The sequence below is a fragment of the Lissotriton vulgaris genome, chromosome 9 (genome assembly GCF_964263255.1).
Source record: "Lissotriton vulgaris chromosome 9, aLisVul1.2, whole genome shotgun sequence".
Classification (NCBI taxonomy): Eukaryota; Metazoa; Chordata; class Amphibia; order Caudata; family Salamandridae; genus Lissotriton; species Lissotriton vulgaris.
Genome location: NC_141697.1, coordinates 892,894,546 through 892,920,364, shown reverse-complemented (window position 1 = coordinate 892,920,364; position 25,819 = coordinate 892,894,546). Strand labels below are relative to the sequence as shown.

The following is a 25,819-nucleotide window of genomic DNA, read 5'->3' as shown; positions in this document are numbered from 1 at the left end:
TTTTCGTGGGTTTCTAAGATGGGAAGAGTGTTGTGGGAGCTTGGTAAGAATAGGAGGTCTGGAAGAGGGTAAGGGTGGTTTCATGCAAATAGGTCAGGAATATACCAAGTTCTAAGGTGAAACTGTCTGTGATAATATCCAAAAAAGAGATGTAAAATGTGTAACAGTGTCCCAGAAGTACGACATATGGGGTGACCATATGTGCTACAGGAGTGAGAAGCCTATGTGTGATGTTTTATTTACTAGTTGCTTGTTAGCATTCTCACTGTGGATGAAAATCTGCACTATGGGTAGTGCATTGCCGATTTCCTCATGACGTCTTTCCCTATTTATGCAACACCAGATGGCAAGTTGCTTGCCTCTACCACAGACTAAGAAAATCAAAACATGAAGGACCTAATGTCTAAATTAATGTCTACCACTGGTAATTACCCTTAATCACATTCCAGTCCATTATTCTTCATTAGGCAGTTCTTAGATGGGCATATTATATAAAGGTTGGCGTTTAACCTTGAGACGGAGGGTGGGAGCACACTTTCTCACATTCCAGCACTGAAGTTGCCCCAATGCATCATGGTAAATGCAGTGCATGAGGACACTTACTTCAGTGGTAGCCTTTAATTTTTCACCCTTGTTGGTGCAGCCTGTGCTGTGCAACTCTAGACATGTGTTTCTGGGTTCATTCCTGCATCAGTAGAGAGCAACAAGTTATTTTGTGGGTGCTGTAAATGCTGCCGTCTTCTCTAGTCTCTGTACCACACAGTGGGCATAGGTGAATCAACACAAGCTCGTCAGTGAAGTAGCTCAAGGGAGCCTAACCTTGGACTGGTATGATGGAAGGAAATAAGAGAATACATATTTCAGGGATAACCTTAGAGCAATTATAAGAATACTGGAGAAATTAGCATTATGTAAGGGGACATACGTAGAAAGGAGAAAAGAAATATCTGTGGGTGTGTGCATAACGTGGGGGCAGTGATTGACTGTAAATGTGGTGGGCTACAAGGGAAAGATGTTGCGAGAGGGTGCTTGATTGAGGACAGAGTATAAAAAAATACTTTGCATGCCAAATTTCTGTGTATCGGCCAAGTGCGCAAGAAAATACCAACAATTTTTTAATTAATAGTTGATAGGGAAAGTCAGAGAGTTTCTTTAATCCCTATCACCAGGTATCCCTGACTCGGATGTAGGGTCCACATTTTGGGTTAGCCCACGCCTTTATACCACCGATTACATAGTTGTCAAATTCTATATTCTCCTCCCTTCCTGGGGATTGTAAGTCAATATATAGACTACAGAAACATTGTGCTGCCAAAACTTCATGACCAAAATATCCATGGTCAAAATATTGAGATGGTAAGTGAGCCTCTTGAGTCCCGTTAAAACTATTGTGTTACGGTTGCTGCAAACGCACCGTTATTGACCTGCTCAAAGTGATATCATGTGTTGTAGCCTAACTGGTTCAAACGAAGCAAACCAGAACTACAACTACCAAACCATAGCAGGTTGTCAAATGAAAGCCCAGCATTGAAAACATGATATCCTATTGATATTGAGCAACGTGGAAACCTTGTGTTTGCTCGGCTTGTATGAAGCAGCAGAAGATTTTCGTACATAACCTTGTGAAGTTTTTTAAACTTTGCAACTGTGAAGCCGGTCACAAAGCTTTAAAAAGTTTTTGTTAATGAATTCTATCGCTATTCAGTTTTGCAAAAATAACTAAACAAAACTTTTTTTGGGGAAAAAAACCTTCTTCCTCAATTGAACTTGGGGAAACTTGACAACCTTCATAAAATGCACAAAGAGGAAAGCCTGACAACTTTGCTTAAAACGGAGTACAAGTATCAAACTTCAACCAGCCCCTAATCTTTAATCTCAATAACACCAGACCCACTAGCTCTCTTCCTGCAGAAAAAGCTAAAATGTGTGAATTATACTGTAACCAACCATTTATAATGGCAATAGGTCTAGCTTTTGCATAGTGCATATACAGAGAAACAATACATCCATGCACAAATTCACAAACATCACACTAACAAGCACGTATACAAAGGCATACACATTTATTACACAAACAGCAATATACCTAAAGGCATCAGTGCACACACAAACAACGCAATCCCAGATACCAAACACGCACAGGCTTCCAGACATAACATTCAGGCACCTATACATGACAATAAAACATCAAGTCATCCTTGCACTTAGACTGTAAACAGATATTCAGCTACCCATTACTACACAACAATTCAGAGGCTCTAACTCACACAAACAAAATGCACATATAAGGACAAATGCAGCTTACTCATTAAACACAGAGTATCGACAGTTCACAAGAAGGTTTATATGGATGGCCTGATTTATAGGTTGATGGCATAGCAAGGGATATACAGACAGATGAGTGCAGGCTTGGAGTACAGTTAGGTGGCCATCAAGAATTTGGCGGAACAGGGAGTTTTTACCCAAATTGGAAATTCTCCTTCCCCACTAAACTCATGCAGCCCCCCCACCCCTGTCTCATCTAGAAGTGAGAACTGCTGAGTTTCCAATCGCTGAGCATCAGGTGACTTCTAGGTCAGAAACTCATCACCTTGTGGTTCCATTCTTGACCAGACCTATCTCGTTCCAGTCACAGTGAATGACAAGGCTGGTCGGTCGTCAATTATTTTTCCTATCATGGGAATCCACAGAAAGCATTCAAGGCATGATGGTCCCTGGCATGGAAAACAAAAAAAGACCTGACACACAGAAAAGTAACTCCATCCATAATAGGCCATGGTTAGTTTGCAAGCTTGTTTCTTGAAAAGCCAAGTGAAAAAGAAACATGGCGCCAAATTGGAATTTCAGCTGTGCCTACAAAGTGTCCACCAAACTGCCAGATGCACTGTAGGCAAAGTGATTTCAGTCTGACAGGTAGGAATCTCTAAATACTGTGGGTGGCCCTCCACCAGGATGGCAGAGGACAGGCTTTTCACCACCCGGAGGACAGGCGGACCACCCACTAGGGTCTACATGTGCCCTTCATCTTTGGTCCACTTGCAGATAAAATGAGAGTAAGAGCAGACAAAAGAGTGGAGTTTCAATACCCATTCGTATCTTGGCTCCTCCTTGGATGATGAGTAATGACTCTGTGCCTCCATGCCCATCCGGTGGTCCTAGTGTACAAAGAACTACATAGTAGATATTATAGAAAAAAACACGGGAGGTGTGACATTGGGCTGTGCCACCTCTTAGTAACGGGCTTATTTGTAGTAAAATGTGCACAGAAGGCATTTAAATACTTGTCCTAGGGCCAACAAAACAACCTTGTGCACCTTCTAACGAGAAGATTCCAGTTAAGGAACAATCCATGTTGTTAAGAGTATGCATATAAAAAGCAGAATAGATACACGGTTAATGACCTCACGCACACAAACACGCTTTCTGTTTGTCTCACAACAGCACACAAGCTTTATAAATCAGAATCCCCAGTAATTTACTTTCTCACCCACAGAGCGGTTGACACGTGATAAATGGCAAACTGTGGTGATGTCACTGGAACAGCATGGAACACAGTGACATCAACAGAATGTGTGACGTGTATGTGACTTTACACAAACCTGTGCATGTACTGAGCAATACAAAGTTCTGGGGCAAATGTAAGTGTGATCTTAAGATGGCTAATTGATGTGTTCTAAATTTGAGCGCACCCCCAGAATTATTAATTGATCAGTGTCAAATCTACTATGGGATGGGTGGCAAATCTTGGCATATCCAGAGGATTACAGAAGGATGGGTGGCAAACATACTTGGTCATTGGGGATTTGATGAAGACGGGGTACACATCTGGGCAAATACTGTTGATTAATCCTAAGTAGTTGGCAAGAACCTGTCTTTTATTACAAGTGCTCCAACAACTAGAAGGCACACTAAGGAACAGTAGTGGACTAGAAAAGCCGAAGATCATGTACAGCCCATATGTCAAGAACAGGCAGATATTGAACACGTCTTTATCGGATAATGAACCAGTCTTTATCGGATGTCGCAGTAACTAGTTGTTTGTCAGTGATGCTCTGCCTGAATATCCATAAGAGCATCAGGTCACATGTATGGTTATCAGATCACTCAATGAACATCGAACTACATGTATCCAGTATTGGGCTTCCTTTTAAGAAGTCACTTTTATCAAGTGCCACTTTTATCAAGATTGAGTCTATTGATGTACGACTGAATATCCAGCATGGAACTATTGTGATATAAGAAAAATATCGAGGACCAAAATATTGAAAGGTAAGTGCATAAAAAGTATACATTTACTATTCCTAACTTCATATCTATGTACCTTGAAGATATATATCAAAAGACTCACTGTGGAATGGCATTATGCCAGTTACTTTCCTTGTTATGCTAGGACTGCCTTTAATTTGAAACTTGACTATATCAATAATATTAGGGAAGTCTTCTATGAAAATATGAATAGAGTGATTTACTTGATTATTGGACCTATTAACCCCTTCCATGCTGATGACGGCCCCTAGCCGTCATGCATCACGGTGGGCGTGTGCTCATGACGGCTGGGGGCCGTCATGAACCCACCCACTAATTAAAACGGCCGCACAGGCGCAGAATCGTGGCCGCGCCCAAGGGGTTAAAACGGCCAGAGGAATCGTGTTTTATCATGAAGCATGTGCTGGACGATTAGTACTTGGTCAATACATTTATTAAGAATATATCTTTCTTTTTGCCCCTCATAATTCTTTTTGTGTATGAAATGTTGTTACTGTGTTCCTGTGGTGGCAGGCAGGCACATCCCGAGGGAGCATTTGTTGCTGGTCTATGTGAATCTGCCCCAGTTGTGAATTCAAGGTACATAAGTATAGAGTTCGATACGGAAAATCAATACTTGCTTTTTGGTATTTTGGTTTCTGTTGGACCCGGCCCTTTTGGCAGGTTCACCCCGAGACTTTTTGCTTTTTCCTAGCCTGTTTCTGGAACCTGGTGTTGGTGATTTTAGGCCTCTGCGCACTTTTTCACTGTGGTACAGTGTAAAGTGCTTGAGCTCTCTGTGTATGTGTGGTGAGTGACCTGCCCTCCCATAGGAATGAATGGGGAATATGTATGCCCATGGTAGTTCCTGATGTGTGGGGAGTGCAGGGGCGAGTTTGGTATGAGAGAACTCGTGAGATTGAATGCTGCTTAATGGTATATGCGGCATGATTGTGTCCAGTCTAGAAGTGCCACTTTTAGAAGTTGGCATATTTGTGTAATTTGTGTCTGGCGTGTGATTGGCTGGTGAGCCTAGGTCAGGAGTGCCTGGGCCTGCTTGTGGATTGACTGTCTGGTTTGAGGGTGACAGGGGCTGGAGAGCCCAGGAAGTTGTCTGAGTCAGCCCATGGATGAAAGGCAGCATCTGCTGCCAAGGAAGTGGGAGGAGATGGCACCTGACAGTGAAGGGCTGTGCCTGCCTGACCACCATGCTGGCTCCACCTCCCGCTGGGCGACTGTCACCTCTGTCCCTGATACTGAAGGGACTTTCCTATAACCAGTTCTAGCTGGTTCTCACACTGCCTACACAAAGACTTCAAAGACTTTTCTGTGTATAAGAAGGGGCTGTGTCCCCTTCCAATTTGTTCTTGTTTGTGGACTTGAATTTTGCCAGGGGCATGCTGCTGCTTGGGCCCAGGGGAATCCCTGGGCCCTGCCCAGCCCCTGGACACCTGATGGACTTTTTTCTGGACTCCTGAATGGACTTTTGGCGACTTTCTGTTGCCCTGGCGCCTGGGAGCGCTTTCCTATGGTCCCCGGCGCTTAATAGCGCTTTACTCTGCTTCTAGCGCTTGGAAGCGCTTTTGTGACTGTCGTAGCGCTGGGGAGCGCCTCATCTGCCTGTGGCGCTCAGGAGCGCTTCATTCATGCTAGCGAGTGCCCACCTCGCTTATTTGCTATTTTTTTATATTGTTATCGAGGGTGCCACCCCTCGGATTTTTATACCCCGCCTGATTGCCTAAAAGCGGGCCGCCGCGCTGCCCGCGGCGACCCGGAAGTGGTGGGGCCGGCCGGCCAATTGCAGCGCGGCCCAGAGACAAAGCACCGGAAGTCCCGCCCTCGGCACTGCAGCGCGAGGGTGGAGACCAGAGTGGCGAAGAGGAGAAGCATGGCGGTTCTGCAGGGCTCCCATGAGCGGAGGGAGCCTTGCGGCAGAGGAGGTGTTTTCCGCTTCCCCCTGCCTGGGGGGAAGCCATTGCCGGTGTGGCGGTCTCCCGTGCTCGAAGGGAGACCGGAGACAAAGCATGGCGGCGGGCGGCAGGGCTTCTGTGAGCTGAGGGAGCCCTGCTGCACGAGTGAGGAGAGCCGCCGCATGCCACGCCGCAGCCCGCAGAAGAGCAGAGCAGCGGATTCCCAGAGGAAGCAGCCCGGTGAGTATCCCGGGCTGGGGGGAGCTCTGAGCCGGTGAGTTGGGCTCTGTGGTGTGGGGCTGCGCCGGCGACCCGGAGAGAACGTAGTGCCCAGAATGCACAGAGTCAGGGCGGCCCCGGTTGGCAGCGGGTCGCCCCAACGTTGTCCAGAGCCATGAGAAGGCTCCGGGGGCCATTTGTGGTTAGAGGGGGCGTCTGGGCACATTGCCGGTGCCCGCCCCCTCCTGCCAGCGAGATAGTTGTTCAGAGCCTGCGGGGCTCAAGGGGCATTTGCAGTTCAAGCCCTTAGCGGCTCCATGGCCCCACAATATTTAGAGCCCAGTGAGGCTCTTGAGGGCAGTTGTATTTACGAGCCCAGCGAGGCTCGTGGGGCCATTGTTTGCAGAGCCTGAGGGCTCCAACGGCCATATATAGTTTAAGAGCCTGTGTGGCTCCAACGTTTGGCCACAGTAGTTGGTGTCAGAGCCTGTGTGGCTCCAGCAGTGGCGCAGTTTGCACCTACGGGTCAGTGAGGGCCCTGGTGCAGTTTTTAAGTTCCCCAGCTGCCCAGCAATTAGTGGGCAGCTGCACCGTTTAGGTTTTGGGATGTTCTCAGGTGCCCAGCAAGTAGTGGGCACCTGCTACGTTTAGGCTTGTGCTTGGACTGGCGCTGCATGGCAGCGCACCCTGACATTGAGACTCAGGGCGTCCTAGCCCCAACAAGGCCAGTTGGCCTAGGGACTGCCACAGGTAGTGGCTTATGTGAGTTTTTGCGCAATTGTATGGTTATTGCACCTCTGAATGTGTTTTCTTGCATCATGTGTTATTCCTGCACCTCTGAATGTTTTTAGACATCATGTGATTTTTGCGCTATTGTATTGCTCTGGCACCTCTGAATGTTTTTATGCATTATGTGTCTTCCTCTTTCCTGCGCTGCACCTCTGAATGTTTTAGGCGTCATGTGTCTCCTAGCGCTGCACCTCTGAATGTGTTTGTGATGCATCATGTGCCTTATTCTTAACACCGCTGAATGTGTAGGTTTATGCATCATGTGTTTCCCTTTACTACTCCTCTGAATGTATATTTATGCAGCATGGGTAATGTGTTCTTTCCTAGACCCCTAAATGCTGTGTGATACTTAGGTGGTTGTTCTTTTTAGTACAGGTGGTCCTAGTGAGGTCCTGGTTCCCTGTGTGACATTCTCCTAAGGTGTTTAGGGTTGCGTAGTGTGTACTTACCTGTTCCCAGTAGTTACCGGATGTGATTTATAACTGTTACTTTTTGCTACAGTGATTTTATATTCTTTTATTCTAATTTCTGACAGTATTCTATTTCTAAAAGTGTTGATTCTGACAGTGGCCCTTGTGGCCCTGTCTTGTAAATAATCCCTTATGAATGTTGCCCGTGCCAGTTGGCACAATGTACATGTGTGATACTATCTGATGTGTGTTTACAATACAAAAGTTATTTTATAAATAACCTTGTGTGGAGTTCCTTTTGTGGTGTGCCTAGTATGTTGTTGCTGTTGTGTGCTGGCGCAAATGCTTTACACATTGCCTCCGAGTTTAGCCTTACTGCTTGTGCCAAGCTACCAAGGGGGTGAGCAGGGGTTATCTTGGCGTGTGACTTCCTTGCCCTGACTAGAATGGTGGTTTCTGCCTAGCTTTGGCGTCAGCCGTAGCCAACCAGAAATAGCCAGTTCTAACATTGTTGGTCAACGGTGCGGATTTGGACTTGTGTTTGCGCAGTGCCACAGCGACAACTGGCTACATTACAAAACTCTGCAATTGTTTTCAGATAGTCACATGTTTGGGATTATTGTTTTTTGATTTTTGGTTTTCCTCAAGAGTGTCATTTTCAAATGTGTTTCTGCACTTTATGTTTAGTGGCAGATGAGAGAAATTGACAGGGCGGGACGCCAGTAGAGGGGGAGGTTCCCATAGATTAGGAATCCCTTGCTGGGTCCAGTGCCCATCCCTGTTCCTGTCCCTGTGTGGGTAGATGGAAGAGAGGGAGTGTGGAGGAGAAATGGCTAGCTCAGGAGGATGGTTATCACCTGAGTGTAGTGTGTGTGTCTGGATTCCCCAGTATGGTAGGATCCAGTGGTGGCAGCTTAAATGTGTCCAGTGCATGTGAAGTCCCATTCCCAGTTCCCAGAGTATGGTGCCTGGTGCTCAGTAAGAGGGTGACAGGTTGAGAATAAGGGGCAGTGAGGAACTGTCTCACCAGTCTGGAGGGGGAGTGTGTGGATGAGTGGTGTCTTGAACTGGAGGAGTTGGTGTGAGTTTTTTTTTAAGGAGCTTGCACGTGAGGTGTACCTCTGGTGGCGTGCAGGAGGTCCCGCAGAGGCACTGGACAAGAAGGTGGATGTCTGGCGGTGTGCTAGATGTCTTGCAGAGGCATTAGGAAGTGATTCTAAAAGGAGTGGCTTGTGTATCTGATGATCCTGTGAAGGGGAAGAGGTTCATGTGTAACCCAGCTAGGTCCCAGTAGGATGGTAGGGGTGTAGGGGCTCACGCCCTGTCTCAGTGGAGGCGGAGTGAGTGTGGGACGGTGTGTCCCACGTTGGCCCGAAACCCTATCTCAGGGCCTGGAGGGTTCCCTAAGGGAGCGCCAGGTCAGGGGCCTAGGCTGTACATACAGGTCATTTGAAGAGGTTCTTCCTGTGTCTAGAGGACGGGGAGTGTCTGTAACCAGAACTCCGGCGGTCCTAGTGTTGGGCAGTACCGCTCCTAAGTGGAGGGTGCAGAAGTCCTGGCTCGCTGAGCATTTGACCGTCTAGAGTGCTTGACCATTTGTGGGGCCTCCGGAGGTCAATGCCCGAGGAGTAGGGAAAGCCAGGTTGGGGTTGTGGCCTGACCTGGAAGGAGTACTGGAGGAAAGTGTGTCACTGATATGCCGCTGGCGTGTGCTCTGTCTAGCCTTGGACATACTGAGAATTACCCTGTGATAGGGAATACTGGAGGAGAGTGTGTCGCTGATACGCCACTGGCGTGTGCTCTGTCTAGCCTGAGACATACTGGGCCTGTAGTCATGGAACTGGAAGGGGGTGCAGAGGGACGGTGTCCTTACTTCTGACCCCGGTGCAACCTGAGGGTTTAGATCTTAGGTTGGGAGATTAGGAAACTTCTAGGTCAAGAGGAATCTCTACCAAAGTGGATCAGCTGAAGAGACTGAGGGGGCTGCCCTTGCTGTGTGATCTGGGGCTCACCTGCAGTTTGTTGTTTCCATTAAGGTAGAGGAAAGGGGACTTTGCTGTGTGCTGTGTCCCCCCACCTGCTTGAAGAGGAACTGTGCTGTGTGCTTTGTACCTCAGAAGTGAAATAGTTTCCAGATGGTAGACCAGTGATGGAGTGAGGTCCTGAGCTGGTAGAAGAATTGTGTTCTGGTGAGTGCTTCTCTGTGAGGGTGCGGAAACCCAGAAGTGGAGGTAGGGTGGAGCATTCTTGCCCGTGACCTCTGGTCAGCTTTGGGGTGTGGACCCTAGGTTGTTGGATCAGTGGTAGTTGAAGCTACACAGAGAGAGTGGAGAATGGCTATTGTGTGCCAGGGGTTACTACCCCCCGCTCTGTGGATTGGTTAGGACCTATGATATTTGGATGGCCTAGGGCCTGGTCTTGGCCGTGGATGCCTAGGGAGTACCAGTGTGGTATCCTAGTTGTGTCAGAGAGTTATTGTTTGGAGGTAACCAGGTGGGTTCAGAGTGGCGTAGAACCGGAAGGTGTCCCTGCAGTGCGGGTCCGTGTCCGTGTTTTGTCGCCCAAAGCAAGGAAGCCCATCAGTGGAGTGATTGGTCTACCCTGCATTTTGGCTGGAAGGGGGTTGTGTTGGACCCGGCCCTTTTGGCAGGTTCACCCCGAGACTTTTTGCTTTTTCCTAGCCTGTTTCTGGAACCTGGTGTTGGTGATTTTAGGCCTCTGCGCACTTTTTCACTGTGGTACAGTGTAAAGTGCTTGAGCTCTCTGTGTATGTGTGGTGAGTGACCTGCCCTCCCATAGGAATGAATGGGGAATATGTATGCCCATGGTAGTTCCTGATGTGTGGGGAGTGCAGGGGCGAGTTTGGTATGAGAGAACTCGTGAGATTGAATGCTGCTTAATGGTATATGCGGCATGATTGTGTCTAGTCTAGAAGTGCCACTTTTAGAAGTTGGCGTATTTGTGTAATTTGTGTCTGGCGTGTGATTGGCTGGTGAGCCTGGGTCAGGAGTGCCTGGGCCTGCTTGTGGATTGACTGGCTGGTTTGAGGGTGACAGGGGCTGGAGAGCCCAGGAGGTTTTCTGAGTCAGCTTATGGATGAAAGGCAGCATCTGCTGCCAAGGAAGTGGGAGGAGATGGCACCTGATAGTGAAGGGCTGTGCCTGCCTGACCACCATGCTGGCTCCACCTCCCGCTGGGCGACTGTCACCTCTGTCCCTGATACTGAAGGGACTTGCCTATAACCAGTTCTAGCTGGTTCTCACACTGCCTACACAAAGACTTCAAATACTTTTCTGTGTATAAGAAGGGGCTGTGTCCCCTTCCAATTTGTTCTTGTTTGTGGACTTGAATCTTGCCAGGGCCATGCTGCTGCTTGGGCCCAGGGGAATCCCTGGGCCCTGCCCAGCCCCTGGACACCTGATGGACTTTTTTCTGGACTCCTGAATGGACTTTTGGTGACTTTCTGTTGCCCTGGCGCCTGGGAGCGCTTTCCTATGGTCCTCAGCGCTTAATAGCGCTTTACTCTGCTTCTAGCGCTTGGAAGCGCTTTTGTGACTGTCGTAGCGCTGGGGAGCGCTTCATCTGCCTGTGGCGCTTAGGAGCGCTTCATTCATGCTAGCGAGTGCCCACCTCGCTTATTTGCTATTTTTTTATATTGTTATCGAGGGTGCCACCCCTCGGATTTTTATACCCCGCCTGATTGCCTAAAAGCGGGCCGCCGCGCTGCCCGCGGCGACCCGGAAGTGGTGGGGCCGGCCGGCCAATTGCAGCGCGGCCCCGAGACAAAGCACCGGAAGTCCCGCCCTCGGCACTGCAGCGCGAGGGGGGAGGCCGGAGTGGCGAAGAGGAGAAGCATGGCGGTTCTGCAGGGCTTCCATGAGCGGAGGGAGCCCTGCGGCAGAGGAGGTGTTTTCCGCTTCCCCCTGCCTGGGGGGAAGCCATTGCCGGCGTGGCCGGTCTCCCGTGCTCGAAGGGAGACCGGAGAAGAAGCATGGCGGCGGGCGACAGGGCTCCCGTGAACTGAGGGAGCCCTGCAGCACGAGTGAGGAGAGCCGCCGCACGCCACGCCACAGCCCGGAGAAGAGCAGAGCAGCGGATTCCCCTAGGAAGCAGCCCGGTGAGTATCCCGGGCTGGGGGGAGCTCTGAGCCGGTGAGTTGGGCTCTGTGGTGTGGGGCTGCGCCGGCGACCCGGAGAGAACGTAGTGCCCAGAATGCACAGAGTCAGGGCGGCCCCGGTTGGCAGCGGGTCGCCCCAACGTTGTCCAGAGCCATGAGAAGGCTCCGGGGGCCATTTGTGGTTAGAGGGGGCGTCTGGGCACATTGCCGGGGCCCGCCCCCTCCTGCCAGCGAGATAGTTGTTCAGAGCCTGCGGGGCTCAAGGGGCATTTGCAGTTCAAGCCCTTAGCGGCTCCATGGCCCCACAATATTTAGAGCCCAGTGAGGCTCTTGAGGGCAGTTGTATTTACGAGCCCAGCGAGGCTCGTGGGGCCATTGTTTGCAGAGCCTGAGGGCTCCAACGGCCATATATAGTTTAAGAGCCTGTGTGGCTCCAACGTTTGGCCACAGTAGTTGGTGTCAGAGCCTGTGTGGCTCCAGCAGTGGCGCAGTTGCGCCTAAGGGTCAGTGAGGGCCCTGGTGCAGTTTTTAAGTTCCCCAGCTGCCCAGCAATTAGTGGGCAGCTGCACCGTTTAGGTTTTGGGATGTTCTCAGGTGCCCAGCAAGTAGTGGGCACCTGCTACGTTTAGGCTTGTGCTTGGACTGGCGCTGCATGGCAGCGCACCCTGACATTGAGACTCAGGGCGTCCTAGCCCCAACAAGGCCAGTTGGCCTAGGGACTGCCACAGGTAGTGGCTTATGTGAGTTTTTGCGCAATTGTATGGTTATTGCACCTCTGAATGTGTTTTCTTGCATCATGTGTTATTCCTGCACCTCTGAATGTTTTTAGACATCATGTGATTTTTGCGCTATTGTATTGCTCTGGCACCTCTGAATGTTTTTATGCATTATGTGTCTTCCTCTTTCCTGCGCTGCACCTCTGAATGTTTTAGGCGTCATGTGTCTCCTAGCGCTGCACCTCTGAATGTGTTTGTGATGCATCATGTGCCTTATTCTTAACACCGCTGAATGTGTAGGTTTATGCATCATGTGTTTCCCTTTACTACTCCTCTGAATGTATATTTATGCATCATGGGTAATGTGTTCTTTCCTAGACCCCTAAATGCTGTGTGATACTTAGGTGGTTGTTCTTTTTAGTACAGGTGGTCCTAGTGAGGTCCTGGTTCCCTGCGTGACATTCTCCTAAGGTGTTTAGGGTTGCGTAGTGTGTACTTACCTGTTCCCAGTAGTTACTGGATGTGATTTATAACTGTTACTTTTTGCTACAGTGATTTTATATTCTTTTATTCTAATTTCTGACAGTATTCTATTTCTAAAAGTGTTGATTCTGACATGGCCCCTGTGGCCCTGTCTTGTAAATAATCCCTTATGAAGGTTGCCCGTGCCAGTTGGCACAATGTACATGTGTGATACTATCTGATGTGTGTTTACAATACAAAAGTTATTTTATAAATAACCTTGTTTGGAGTTCCTTTTGTGGTGTGCCTAGTATGTTGTTGCTGTTGTGTGCTGGTGCAAATGCTTTACACATTGCCTCCGAGTTTAGCCTTACTGCTCGTGCCAAGCTACCAAGGGGGTGAGCAGGGGTTATCTTGGTGTGTGACTTCCTTGCCCTGACTAGAATGGTGGTTTCTGCCTAGCTTTGGCATCAGCCTTAGCCAACCAGAAATAGCCAGTTCCAACAGTTTCGATATTATGTTCTCAATATTTCCATACCACAATATTTTTTCTTCGATATTCAGGGGTCACACCGGACTAATGCACCCAACTCCTGATATATAAGTGTACCTTGATAGGTCAAGTAATTCCATATTTCACATCTGGGTCCTTTCTTTATTATATCTCCAAAAGAAATTGACATTCTCGCTACATATATAAAGTAGTAATACCTACTTATACCTTTTAGACTAAAGAGTTAAACAGAAATAAATATATGTATGTGCAGCCACTGACATGTAATTTGCTCAACAAAAACCCAACAACCTTGTTTTTTTATACACATTTAGTGTCTTGTCTCTTGTAACCTTCAAAGAACTGACAAGCCTGTTATGCAATCTAAAACTGGCAACCAGTAGTGGAGGGCCCCATGTCTACCAGAACAATCTGATTTACAAGCTGGCCACTGATTGGTTACGTGTTACAAAATCATTGAGGAAGAGTTGATAAGGATAGCTGTGATCTGTATAGTTAAGTATAAAGATAACGAAAGGGTCATCGGGTGTCTTCAGAAGACAAGCGTATGGTTACTCTGTTTCTGTGGGGAGGCAGGTCTGTCTTTATTTGTGCGCTGGTGTTAAATTACTTACAGGTACAGTCATTGTGTGAAATGTTCTCTAACCCTTGGCACAATCACTGTGCATATGACTCCAGCTTGGCACCGCTGTGTGCCAGCGAATGATCAGTAGCCTGGCACTAGCAGCAGAAAGATAATCTAGTATTGGGGTCATTATTAATGGCCTCTGTTATCAGTCGGTGTTGGCCTCTGTGCAGGGCTTAATTAAATACAATTAAAAAGTGGCAGGCCCCTTCTCAGGAGACCACCATAGCTTATACCACTCCTTGCCAGCAGTGCCAATGACAGTACCAACACAATTATTAACTATTGCAGTCCAACAACTGTGATAATTCAGTCTATTCCAGGCCACCCAAAGCACTAGGAATGGTGGTATTCATTTTTAATTTATACAGAATTATTAAACACTGTTGTTGTACTCATATCAAAATTAGACAGACACCACCACCATGTTATAACCCCAGTTGTGACCTATGTGGAGTCTACCCGCTGTTTAAAAGTACTCGGTGCCTGCCCATCCTGTTTGAAGTAACTTACTTGTGAAGAATCAAGTGCGGCTGTTACACCTACTCTCCAAAACCCCTTGGCGCCCCGTGTATGAAAACCGGAGGCTCTGATGCGGTGTTAAGAGGCCGGCATTTCCTGGTCGGCGGGGGCGTGGCCGCGCGTAATGATATCACGGCGTGCTGACAGAACGGCATGCTGACAGAACGGCATGCTGAAAAAACGGGGAGCGGTGTTCACAGCGTCCCTGTTACTACGGAAGTTGTGCGCTCGTGTTATATCAATAAAGCATTGTCAAATGTGGGACAAAAACAAAATCGTGATGGATCAGCGCTCGTGTGTAAATGGGTTGGTAGGTTAAAGCAAAGCCGTAATTGAGCAGGGAAGGCCAGTTATGAACGGAGGCATAAAGAATTAAATACATGAGAAGGGATTGCGGAATATGCTCCACGGTCATTACTGTACCAAAAGGTACCCAAAATTCAAATTGAGCAGCAGTCTCAATTGGACAAAAAGTAAAGAAAGAAAGGTGGGGGTGGGGGCAGCAAAAGGGGGTAGGCAGCGCGGGTGGGTGGCATGAGGGGGGGCAGGGAGAAGAGGGGGTGAGTGGTATAAAAAGTGGGCGGTAATTACCACTTAATAGAAAAGCAACATCCTAAAGCCAGACATACAATTAGTGGCATGTATTCCCACACATTATGTGAAACACAAACAGATTCAGGTCAGTTCTTCCATTTAAGGGCAGTAGGGGGACAGTGACACTCTATTTTGTAAGAACAGAATTCCACGGAATATTGTCATTTAATCCAGTCTTATGCGTGGATAACCTATAAATCCATCGCTGTTCTTTTTCAAATAAGCGTTGTTGTAGTCTTTCTCCTGATTTTATTTGCTCTATGACAGTCCACTTCATATCATTGGGAGTGTGGTTCTACGTGAGGTAATGTTCAGTGAGCTTAGTCATTGATTTTTTGCACCTGATCGTGCTTCGGTGCTCACATATTCTCTGCTTTACTCTTCTACTTTTCATTCTCACATATTGTAGATTACACGGGCACACAATCCTATATACCTCATTTGTACTGTTGCAATTGGTATGTGCTCGTAAAGTCCACACCTTTCCAGGCTCTAAAGATAGAGATTTTGTGTTTTCAGTTAGGTGACAGACACTGCAGTTTCCACATTTGTAATGTCATGTGACGTCTGGCAAACCCCAGGCATTCAGAACTGTTGCTGGCTTTTCTTGTGAGTCTCTTGGTCGTGTGTTCACAACAGAATCTTTTATGCTCCTTGCTTTCTTGAAAGAGAAGAGTGGCTTCTCCCACTTAAGATTGCCAGTTTTCAACATAGTCCAATGTTTGTTAATGGACTTAGTAACCAGGTTAGACGCCGTGCTGTATGTGGTGACGCAGGTCAGTGGAATTTCACTTTCCTTTCTAGGAGTGTTTTCCAATAATGCTTCTCTGGGTTGGTTGCGTGCTCTTTTTTTACTTTTAGTCAGGATTTTCTCTGGGTACCCTCTTTCAGTTAACTTATTCATGAGATCAATTGCTTGCCTACGGGAGTCCGTGGTCTTGCTGCAGTTGCGGCGGATCCTCAAGTACTGACCATAAGGCAGATTTTCCCTCAGGGATATAGGGTGAAAGCTCTCATATCTTAGAAGATTGTTTTTGGCTGTAGGCTTGTAATGAGTCTTAGTTTCCAGCGTCCATTCTCCTTACTGATTACTATGTCAGAAAGACCATGGTCTTGTGGTCTTTGGTATAGGTGAACTCTAGATTTTGATCACATGTATTGATCCAATGGAAAAAAAATGTCAGACTGTCTTCTGGTCCTTGCCAGATGGCAAAGACATTGTCTATATATCTTTTACAGAACATAATGTGGGATCTGAAAAGGTTCTGTTCACTGAGAATGTATTTCTGTTCAAAATCAAAAACATATAGACCCGCCACACTAGGGGCAAAAATGCTGCCCATTGAAGTACCCCCAATTTGGAGGTAAAGGACTCCCTCATATTCTAAAACGTTCTTTTTCAAAGCTAGTCTTGCGCATTCCAGGATAAAGTTTTTTAGGTGTCCTGGCTGCCCATTTTTCTAGTCTAAAGCACTTTTTCGAACTTTCAGAGTGTCATCCTGGGGAATACTTGTGCTGAGGCTTTCAATATCAAAGCTTACTAGTATTGTGTTTTCATCAACTTCAATCTGATCCAGGAATTGTAGTAGGCTCTTTGTATCCAGTAAGTATGTTGTAGTTTTCTGTAGAAAGGCTTTTAAAAAAGCATTGCAAAAGCGTGACAGGGGTTCCAAAAGGGAACCTATCCCCGATACCATGGGTCTACCTAGAGGGGGAAGTTTGTTTTTATGCATTTTCGGGAGGGTATAGAAATAGTGAATTTTCCCTTCACTGTTACACAAGAAATCTGCCTCTTATTAACCGCATGCGCGCTAGTGGGTTTTCCCGCTGCTGCTGAAATTTCAAAAATCCCGCGTTACGTGACAAAGCCAGCTCGTCATGCGCGCAGCGCAGGTAACGCCCATGACAAGCTGGCTTTGTCACCAGCATCGAAGGGGTTAATCTCATTGTCTCAGCGTGATCAACTAGTAATTTTATTTCTTGTCTCAAATCCATAGTGGGGTCATTAGGTAGTCTTTTGTAGTTTTTTTCATCCGATAGTAGTCTCAGACACTCTTTCTGATAGGCCTCTTTTTCAAGGATGACCACCCCGCCCCCTTGTCCGCTTATTTTATGACAATCCTGTTGCAGTTCTTCAGGTTCTCCAGAGCAGCATTCTCCTCTTTACTCATGTTCATAAATGTTTTTTTTGGTTCCAGTCTCTCAATATCATTGAAAACCGCTAGTTCGAAGGCGGCTACTTCAACTGGGATCGTGTGTGGTGGTGGCATGAAACTGGATTTTGTACAGAGCCCTGTCTCATTAGGGTCATCAACTAGTGGGCTGTTTACTTGTTTCTCAAAGAAGGCTTTAAGTTTCAATTTGCGAAAAAAGCTAGACAGTTCAAAGAAACGAACCCGCTCCACTGTAGTCAGGTGTCGCAGCACACCCGGATGGCACTTGGCTATCCGGGTGGGACCTCGATGATGAAGCATGTCACCAACTAGGTTGGTAAGTGAGGGGTCTTCCAACAAAGGATACATTTGTCCTTCCAAGCATCGTGTGCACCTCTATTTTTCTGACGGAGGCATTGAGGCGCCTCCTGGGGGTACTCCTTCATCTGTTTGTTTACTATTGGCCAAGGGGATTAGGAGTATTCCCGATATATGTATAAATAAACCCTTTCTCACTCACTGTTTCCCCCGTTAATAATTAAGGGCCATATCGACCACTTAAAACCACTGGCTTAAATTTAGTACTGCCTCAGTGTGATCGTGTAAGCAACAAGACACATGATGTTCCAGTGCAGCTGTATGACTATACAACTCACCGAAGCATGGTCACTGTGCGCTTTGAATATTCAGCCTGTGGTGGGCCATCCTATATAGAAATAGGCTCGAGTAAAGGACCAGGCAGCTTGAGCATTATGGGCAGAGTTTCATGTTGTGAAAGTGAATACCATAATTTTATGTTAAATTTTTGTTGAAGCTGTGAGAAAAGGTGTTCCAAGTTCATGGGGTATGGTGATCCTGGCCTTCCATACCAGCTACTGTATCAGCTTCAACTGGTTGTTTATAAGAGCATTGAAGAATTGACAATCACACACCCCTATTCAAGTAGCATAGGCATTTGTTGTCTATATGTAACTCCATGCACTTCAGAAAGCAATCCGGAGAATGGTGCAATACTTTAGAGGAAGGAAAACATGCACAACTTTAGTATTTTTTTTTTACTTGTTACGTCTGAGTATTGATAGCGCAGCTCTCAAAAGAGTGGCCTGGAGTTTTCAACCACTTTCTCCAACCAGCCTCTTTCGGCTATTGCTTTCAAACTTTGTTAATCGCATCTTGGCAAAGGCCAATGAAATATTTATCTCTCAACAAATGTTATCGGCTGTTGTGAGTGTATCCTTGCCCCGCCTCTTGAGTGCTTGCACTGAACTGTCTGGGGGACTATTTTTCCACTGTAGCCATCTCTCCTTGCACCCACAATATTTACAGCTCACCGCTATATTTAAATTCAGAAACATGCTGAGTTTACACCGGAAGCCCTATCAGTGCTTAATTTGAGACTGCTGTTTCTGGTGCTCAGCACTGTCACGTAATTGTCAACATAGGTGCTTGGGCCAGTCGGCCACAAGGTGGCACTGTCTGTCTAATTTAGAGATGACGACAACAACAGTTAATTATTAATGAAATATACATTAAAAATGACTATTACCTGCCACCAAAGATATTTTTATAGGTTTGGGGGCCTGGAAGTGTTCAAACTGTTGCTCTTGTAGGAATGTGATGGTTAGTAGTTGTGTTGATACTATCATTGGAAACATGGCAGGGGCAATGTGTGGTGTAAACTGAAGTGGCCACCTAACAAGAGCCCTGGCACTTAAATTTTACAAATTAAGCATTGCCTAAGGTGGCTCATCGATATAAACCTTTAATCTCATGGTCTGTTCATCATAAGACCATCGCGTCAAAGTGATGGTTGCTCTCCTCAGTTTAAGGTAGGATAACGGGCATTGTTATTTCCAGGGACTACACTACTTTGCTAACGCATGGCAGTACAGGGGACAAAGGCCTTTATGTCATGCATGCCAGGGCTATTGTTTGTTTGTTTTCGAGAAACAAAACGCATGCCAAGCAGGTGCATCAAATATTGGGGCCACTCAACAAAGCTTCAGTGCCTTCGGTTTAACTGCCCCACTGACAGACCAGCTGAAGGACTAGAGAACCCAGCCTGCCTGTCAGGGATCCTCACATTTTGTGGATGGGCCTCTATACCAGAGGAGATGAGGACATAACCTCAACCGACCTGGCAGGCTAAATGCCATACTCTGGATGAGCCCATAAATTGAATGGAGTCAGTGTTCTCCAAACATTACCACTGAAAACAAACTTAGGGGCCCATTAGGATGGCGGGCGGATTGCCCCCGCCAAGCCGGCGGTAGCCACCGCCAGCCTGGCGGGGGCAATCCGCCCGCATTCCGCACCTAAATTCCCCCCCGCCATATTAGGATATAGGACCGCGGCGGACGGTCTTTTCTACCCCGTTTGCCTTGCGACCGGGGCGGAAAAGGTTCAATATGGTGGCGGTGTCTAATAGACACAGCAGCCATATTATGATGGGCTTGTTTAGATGCCTTTCCGCGGCGGCGATGCCGCCACGGAAAGGCATGCGGTATTCCCTCTGGGGGCCCCCAGAGTAAAGGAGAGGTGGGGGGTGCACACGGGGGGTACCTGTGGTACCCCCCTGCATTTGCATAAACAAAGCGTCAGGCACCACGCGGTGCCTGCCGCTTTGACTATGCAAATGCATTTATGCATTTTTAGCATTGTGGCGGGCGGTGCTGAGAGCACTGCCCGCCACAATGCTAACAATGCAGGATATGCCCGCCACTGTGGCGGGCACATCCTAATACCCTTATGGCGGGTGGTTCAAACCCCGGTAGGATGTGTCATCCTAATAGGCCCCTTAGTGTTTCCCCACGAGTTAGATCCCCACCCTCGAACCAGTAAAAAAGTGTGTAAATGGCATTTAAGCCCTCCTTTGTCGATTTAGAGCAGACTTAATACTACCCACAGACAGCACTTGTTGGACAACATTCTGAAATAACTCAAACAAAACAGATGCAAATCCCAACAGTACATTTTGTAGAGAACCTATATATATATTTATAGATGTGGTCTGACAGCTAGACTGCCGACTTAGGAGCTGGGAAACCAAGGTTCGAGCCTCTGGGTTGCGTCGACATCTTGTGGTTCTGGGCAAATCACATTCTCCCGTGTCTACCAAAAAAAAAATAATGAATGTGTCCTTGTGAACGTAACCAGTGCTCATGCGCTCCAATACCTTTGGGTCGAGTTTGTGCTTTATAAATCTGCAACAAAAAAAAGCTGCAAAAAAAAAATATATATATATATATATAAATCTATATATATCAAGTGTAAAACTCATGATAGAATCGTCACAATTCCGTTTGTGCTAGGTAGTTTTTACACCTCTTTTTTCAATTTGAAACTAAATGATCCGCCCAAAGTCTAGCATGCTTTCTTTGTCCATGCAATTGTGGTTGTTGGGTTGTGGAATCCACTACAATGTGAAGTTAAGGAGTGACTCGGCAGAGGGAATGTCCCACAAAGACATCCAAGGAAGTCTCCCATTGGAGAGGCTGTTGCTGATAGAAAATGTTCAGGCAATGGTGGTCTTGTATAAGGTCCAACGGAAGGGAGCGCCTTATGGGTGATGACAAAATGTCAGTAACTCATCAGTAGTAGGTAAACGAGGGTTCTGCAAGATACCCTACTGATCAATCGTAGTAAGGCATGATTAAGCAGTCCCAGAGCTACTGTACCAGGACACAGTGGAATGTACACTACCTATGACGAGGAGTATGCAGAAGAGGCCAAGCTCAAGATTTTATGAGTAAAAAAAAACCCTCATGTTGAAGTGTGAGGTGAAGAAGTGTTGTCTCGGTGAAGTGTGAAGTCTCCCGATGCACACTATGCACATTTCCGCACAAGGAATCCCACGTCTGAATTGATCATTGTTATCTAAGATTACCCCAGGAAACCTGACATACTCTGAGAATAATCCAGAAACATGCATAACTACAAGGTTATACACCTTCGGTGTGGATTCCTGAAATTCTTTTCTGAATGAGGCCGCTGAGGAGAAAGATGGACACATGCAAACTGGCAAAAGAATGCACCTGTAAAAATAAACCCGCTCAGAGGCAACAAAATGATACAATTACTGTCAACCCAGATAGTATAAGGATATAGAGGTCTTATAACATTATTTGAATATCATTCATTTATAAACAAAAAACGTAAGTTCTGTGGAAGGATGAGGTGTGTGTCAATCATAAAAGGGGGTGTAGAACTTTGAACGTGGACTCCCACTGCGTGAGAATGTAGTGTGGCCTGTCTAGGAATGTGTAAAGGGAGAAGGAACTGGAGCGAAGTTCTTGGGTTGGAGAGCGGAGGTGGGTGGGTCCACCCTGAAACATGAAAGCAATAATTAGACACACAATGGTATGGAAAGTGTATGGTTGTTAAGCGAGAGATAATACGTTCTTTGGTTCTAGCATTCGAGATAATCAAACCGATGAGACCACTCAGCCTTAGTATGCAGAACGAGAGAGACAGAACATTTAAGGGGTTTTCCATGATCGAGTTTTCTGGAGTCTTTCTATGCGTATAAGTAAACTGCAGCAGCACAAAGAAGAGGTCACGCGAAAAGCAGCTCCCACACCCTCAAAGAAAGGAGGGGTTCAACTGACACCACTTATTTGACATACAAGTGGAACTTCAGTTTACATAGATACTGGTTGTACAGGCTGTCGATCAAATCGTCACCCGGAAGCTATTATGTGGCTTTCATTTTTTATATATATATTTTTATTAGAGACATGACAAAATGACAAAATCATACAAAGGAAAAAGCAACATACACAATATCCATGTCATAAATCAGATTTTCTATTTACTGTCACCCCCCCCCACCCATCCCCCCGAGCCCTATGGGTCGCTACAGGAAGATCAGGGAATAGAAAAAAAAACAGATTAAGAAATTACCGGGGCCTTAACCTCTTCGAGGCTATTGACGGAACCATTCCGTCATGGCTCGCGTGTGAGCTGTGCTCATGACAGAACGGTTCCGTCACGGCTCGGCCGCCGCGCCTGCGCGGTGCTGATTTCGCGCCTGCGGGGCCGTGACGGAACCGTTCCGTCATGAGCACAGCTCACCCGGGAGCCGTGACGAAACGGTTCTGTCACCCGCGCAGCTCACCCGCGCACCCCCCCCCCGCAACCGTTGCGAAAGGGTTAAACAACAACAACAAAAAAAAGAAAAGAAGAGAAGAAAATCAATTTCACCAGACTTCCCAGAACCTTAATTTTCCAGGTTCAGCCAGGTAATTAAAGGCTCCCATATCAGTTCGCCCTCCATACGAGCCATAGGTCCTCTTCTAAAAACCAATAATTCCCACTTACAAACATTTATAAATTTGCTAAACCATTCATGTGAATTTGGAGGAACAGGGTCTTGCCATACAGTCGCTATACAAAGTCTCAATATAGCCATGGCAACAAAAAATAGCATCCGCTCTAATTCAGTCATGTTTTGGTTCCGCTACCCCCCAACATTATGGCCTGTGGTGTTAATAATATCACATTTCCAAACACTTGTTCTAAATGTTGTTCAATTTTGCTGAGCAGTGGAGTCAGACAGGGGCAAGATGCAAACATATGAATACTATCCACCGCAAACTACCCACATCGGGGACAATTTACCCCCACCACCCCACCCCATTGTTGAATACGATGTGGAGTTACATACAAATTAAGCCATATCTTAAAGCATTGAACCTGAAGATTTGCAGATATAGTGGCAGTTCGACTATAACCTAACGAGTCTTCACAAACATCCTGCCCCACATGTAATCTAGTCTGCCAACGACTGGAGTGCTTAGTTAGATCATCGCTCCTTCTTTCATTAACCAATTTATAGATAGAAGATATAGTCGATTGGTCCCCCTTAATTGCTTCCACTAACGGGATACGAATCCAACTGACAGTTTTTTTGGAGAAGAAGTCTTGGATCTGTAAAAATAAAAGAAATTGCTGATTGCCTATTCCCAATTTCTGTTTTATAGATTCAAAAGTCAATACCCCTGATTCATAAACAATATCCCCTATTACAGTAACCCCTTGTGCTGCCCATTCTTTAAACAACAACAACAACAAAGGAGCTTATAAAGCGCCTGGTGACGCCATCACGGCGTGTCCCCGCGCTGTGGAGAGAAGTCAAGACCAGAGTAGGGTGTTAGAGGGAAAACAGGTGGGTTTTTAAGCTTTTTCTGAAGGTGGTCTCCGAGTCCGCTAGTCTGATCTCCATAGGGAGAGCGTTCCATTCCCTGGCGGCCATAACCCGGAAGGAACGGCCACCCATTCTGGCTTTCCTGATACGGGGTATTTTGAGCAGGCCAGTTCCCCCAGAGCGAAGAGTTCTGTTGGGCTCATAGGGAGTAGCTAGGTCATTCATGTAAGGAGGAGCTTTTTGGGAGATGATCCTATGGCACATTAAGAGTGCTTTAAAGAGAACTCTTTTTTTTATAGGCAGCCAGTGGAGGGTGTCTAGAGCAGGTTTGGAAGGTGCTCTCTTGGGAAGTCTAAGGACTAGACGTGCTGCTGTGTTTTGGAGGACTTGAAGTCTCCTGATGTTATTTTGCGTTGTTCCAAGCAGAAGCACATTCCCATAATCTATCCTAGAGGTCACTAGAGCCTGTGTCATAGTGCGCCTGGCTTCAAGAGGAAGGAGATCAAGGGTGCGGTTCAGGGTCTTCATGACCCCATAGCATTTACCGACCACCTTGTTCACGTGACAGTCATAGGAGAGTTTGGGGTCAACCCAAATCCCCAGGTTCTTGGCCGCTTCACAGGGGGTGGGTAACGGCCCCAGACACGAAGGCCACCACTCCTTGGTCCAGCTCGTATCCCTGCCTCCCATGACCAGAACCTCTGTTTTCGAGCCATTGAGCTTCAGGCAGTGTTGGGTCATCCAACCTGCCAGAGCCTGCATGCAAGATTTAAAGTTATTTGCAGAAGCAGAGGGGGCTTGGGATAGGGAGATGAGAAGTTGGGTATCGTCGGCATATGAAACTAATTCAATGCCGAACGATTGAACCACTTCGGCCAAAGGGGCCATGTACAGGTTGAACAGGGTAGGGCTCAGGGCAGAGCCCTGAGGTACCCCCTGTTCCAAGGCAATGCTTTTAAAATATCCATCCCGGAAAATTTCCGGTAGGAGGGTGTTCCCTGTAAAAGGGGAATATATATGGATTCTCCCAATATTACACAATTTCCGGACTGTCGTCCAGACTTTGAAAGCCCCCAACAAAACCTTAAACCTCACCCGTTTGAAATAAGCAAAATCAATATGTCTAAATAAGAGCCCTGTAGCTTCTTCCCCAAAAATTAAATGATAAATAGAGATATCAGAGCGATCTGAATCTTCTGCATCTAATAATTCGGCAATATGTCTCAGCGTTATTGACCAACAATAAACCTGGATTTTTGGTAGGGACCAACCCCCTCTCTCTCTGGGTAAGGTCATATATTTCATAGCTCGCCTAGGGCATTTACCGGCCCATAAAAAACAGGAAGTTATCCGTTCTAATTTTTTAAACCAAATTTGATCAAACAATAATGGAATAGCTCTAAGAAAATACAAAATCTTGGGTAAAAAAATCCTTTTTACAACATTGCATCTGCCCATCAGTGTTAGCTGAAGATTGTTAATTCGGCGAGCATCAGCTTCTATTTTACCTATCAGAAGGTTTAGGTTGATCTCCACTATCTCCTCAGGTTTAGAACTAATTTCTATCCCTAAATATTTTGCCTTACAAACAACCCGTGAATCCGCCAAGATAATTTTGTCATTACATATTATTTGAGTTCTGGCCTCATTTAAATGATACCCTGAAATCATACCAAACTGTGATGTAATAATCTGAATTTCCTGTAATGCTACCTGCGGGGAGTCTGTCAAAATAGCCAGGTCGTCAGCTTAACCAAGAATTTTGGTGTCTCCACCTTTAGACAGCACCGGACGAATCCGAGCATTAGAAAGAAATATTTTAATTAAAGGGTCAATATAAATTGCAAATAATAAAGGTGAACAGGGACACCCCTGCCTTGTACCTCTCAGAATATTGATTATGCCTGTCTGAATCCCCATAACCGAAATTTGAGCCATAGGTTGTTATACACGCTCTGGATTGCACAGATAAATCTCTCCAACAAGACCATAGTGCCTCAGTACGGCCCATAAAAAAGGCCAGGAGACCCTATCAAAAGCTTTCTCCGCATCCAGCAGGATTAAAGCCATAGTGTCTCCTGAAACCCTAGTATTATCAGACAACGCGATTGTGCGGCGTATGTGATCAATCGTTTCGCGACCATGCACAAAACCATGTAGCTGGGGTGACACAAGCTTCCTAATCACCCCTGATAGCCGGTTTGCAAGAATCTTAGCATATATTTTTGTATCACTATTGATAAGTGTAATTGGGCGATAGGACCCAGTATCTGATGGTATCTTGCCCTTCTTTAAAAATGTAACAATTCTGGCTCTTCGCCACGCTTCAGGAGGCATATCCCCATTTTGAACCCTGCAGAACATCTCCAACATGACAGGAGTAAGCTGAAATCGCCCG

The 25,819-nt window shown here is 46.6% G+C and overlaps 1 protein-coding gene across 3 annotated transcripts in view; it reads right to left on the bottom strand.

Annotated features, from left to right (window-relative positions):
• The window catches only part of LOC147692453 (N-acetyllactosaminide beta-1,3-N-acetylglucosaminyltransferase 2-like), a 193,438-nt gene that overhangs the window by 5,979 nt on the left and 161,640 nt on the right, over positions 1 to 25,819 (bottom strand). The window lies entirely within an intron of this gene.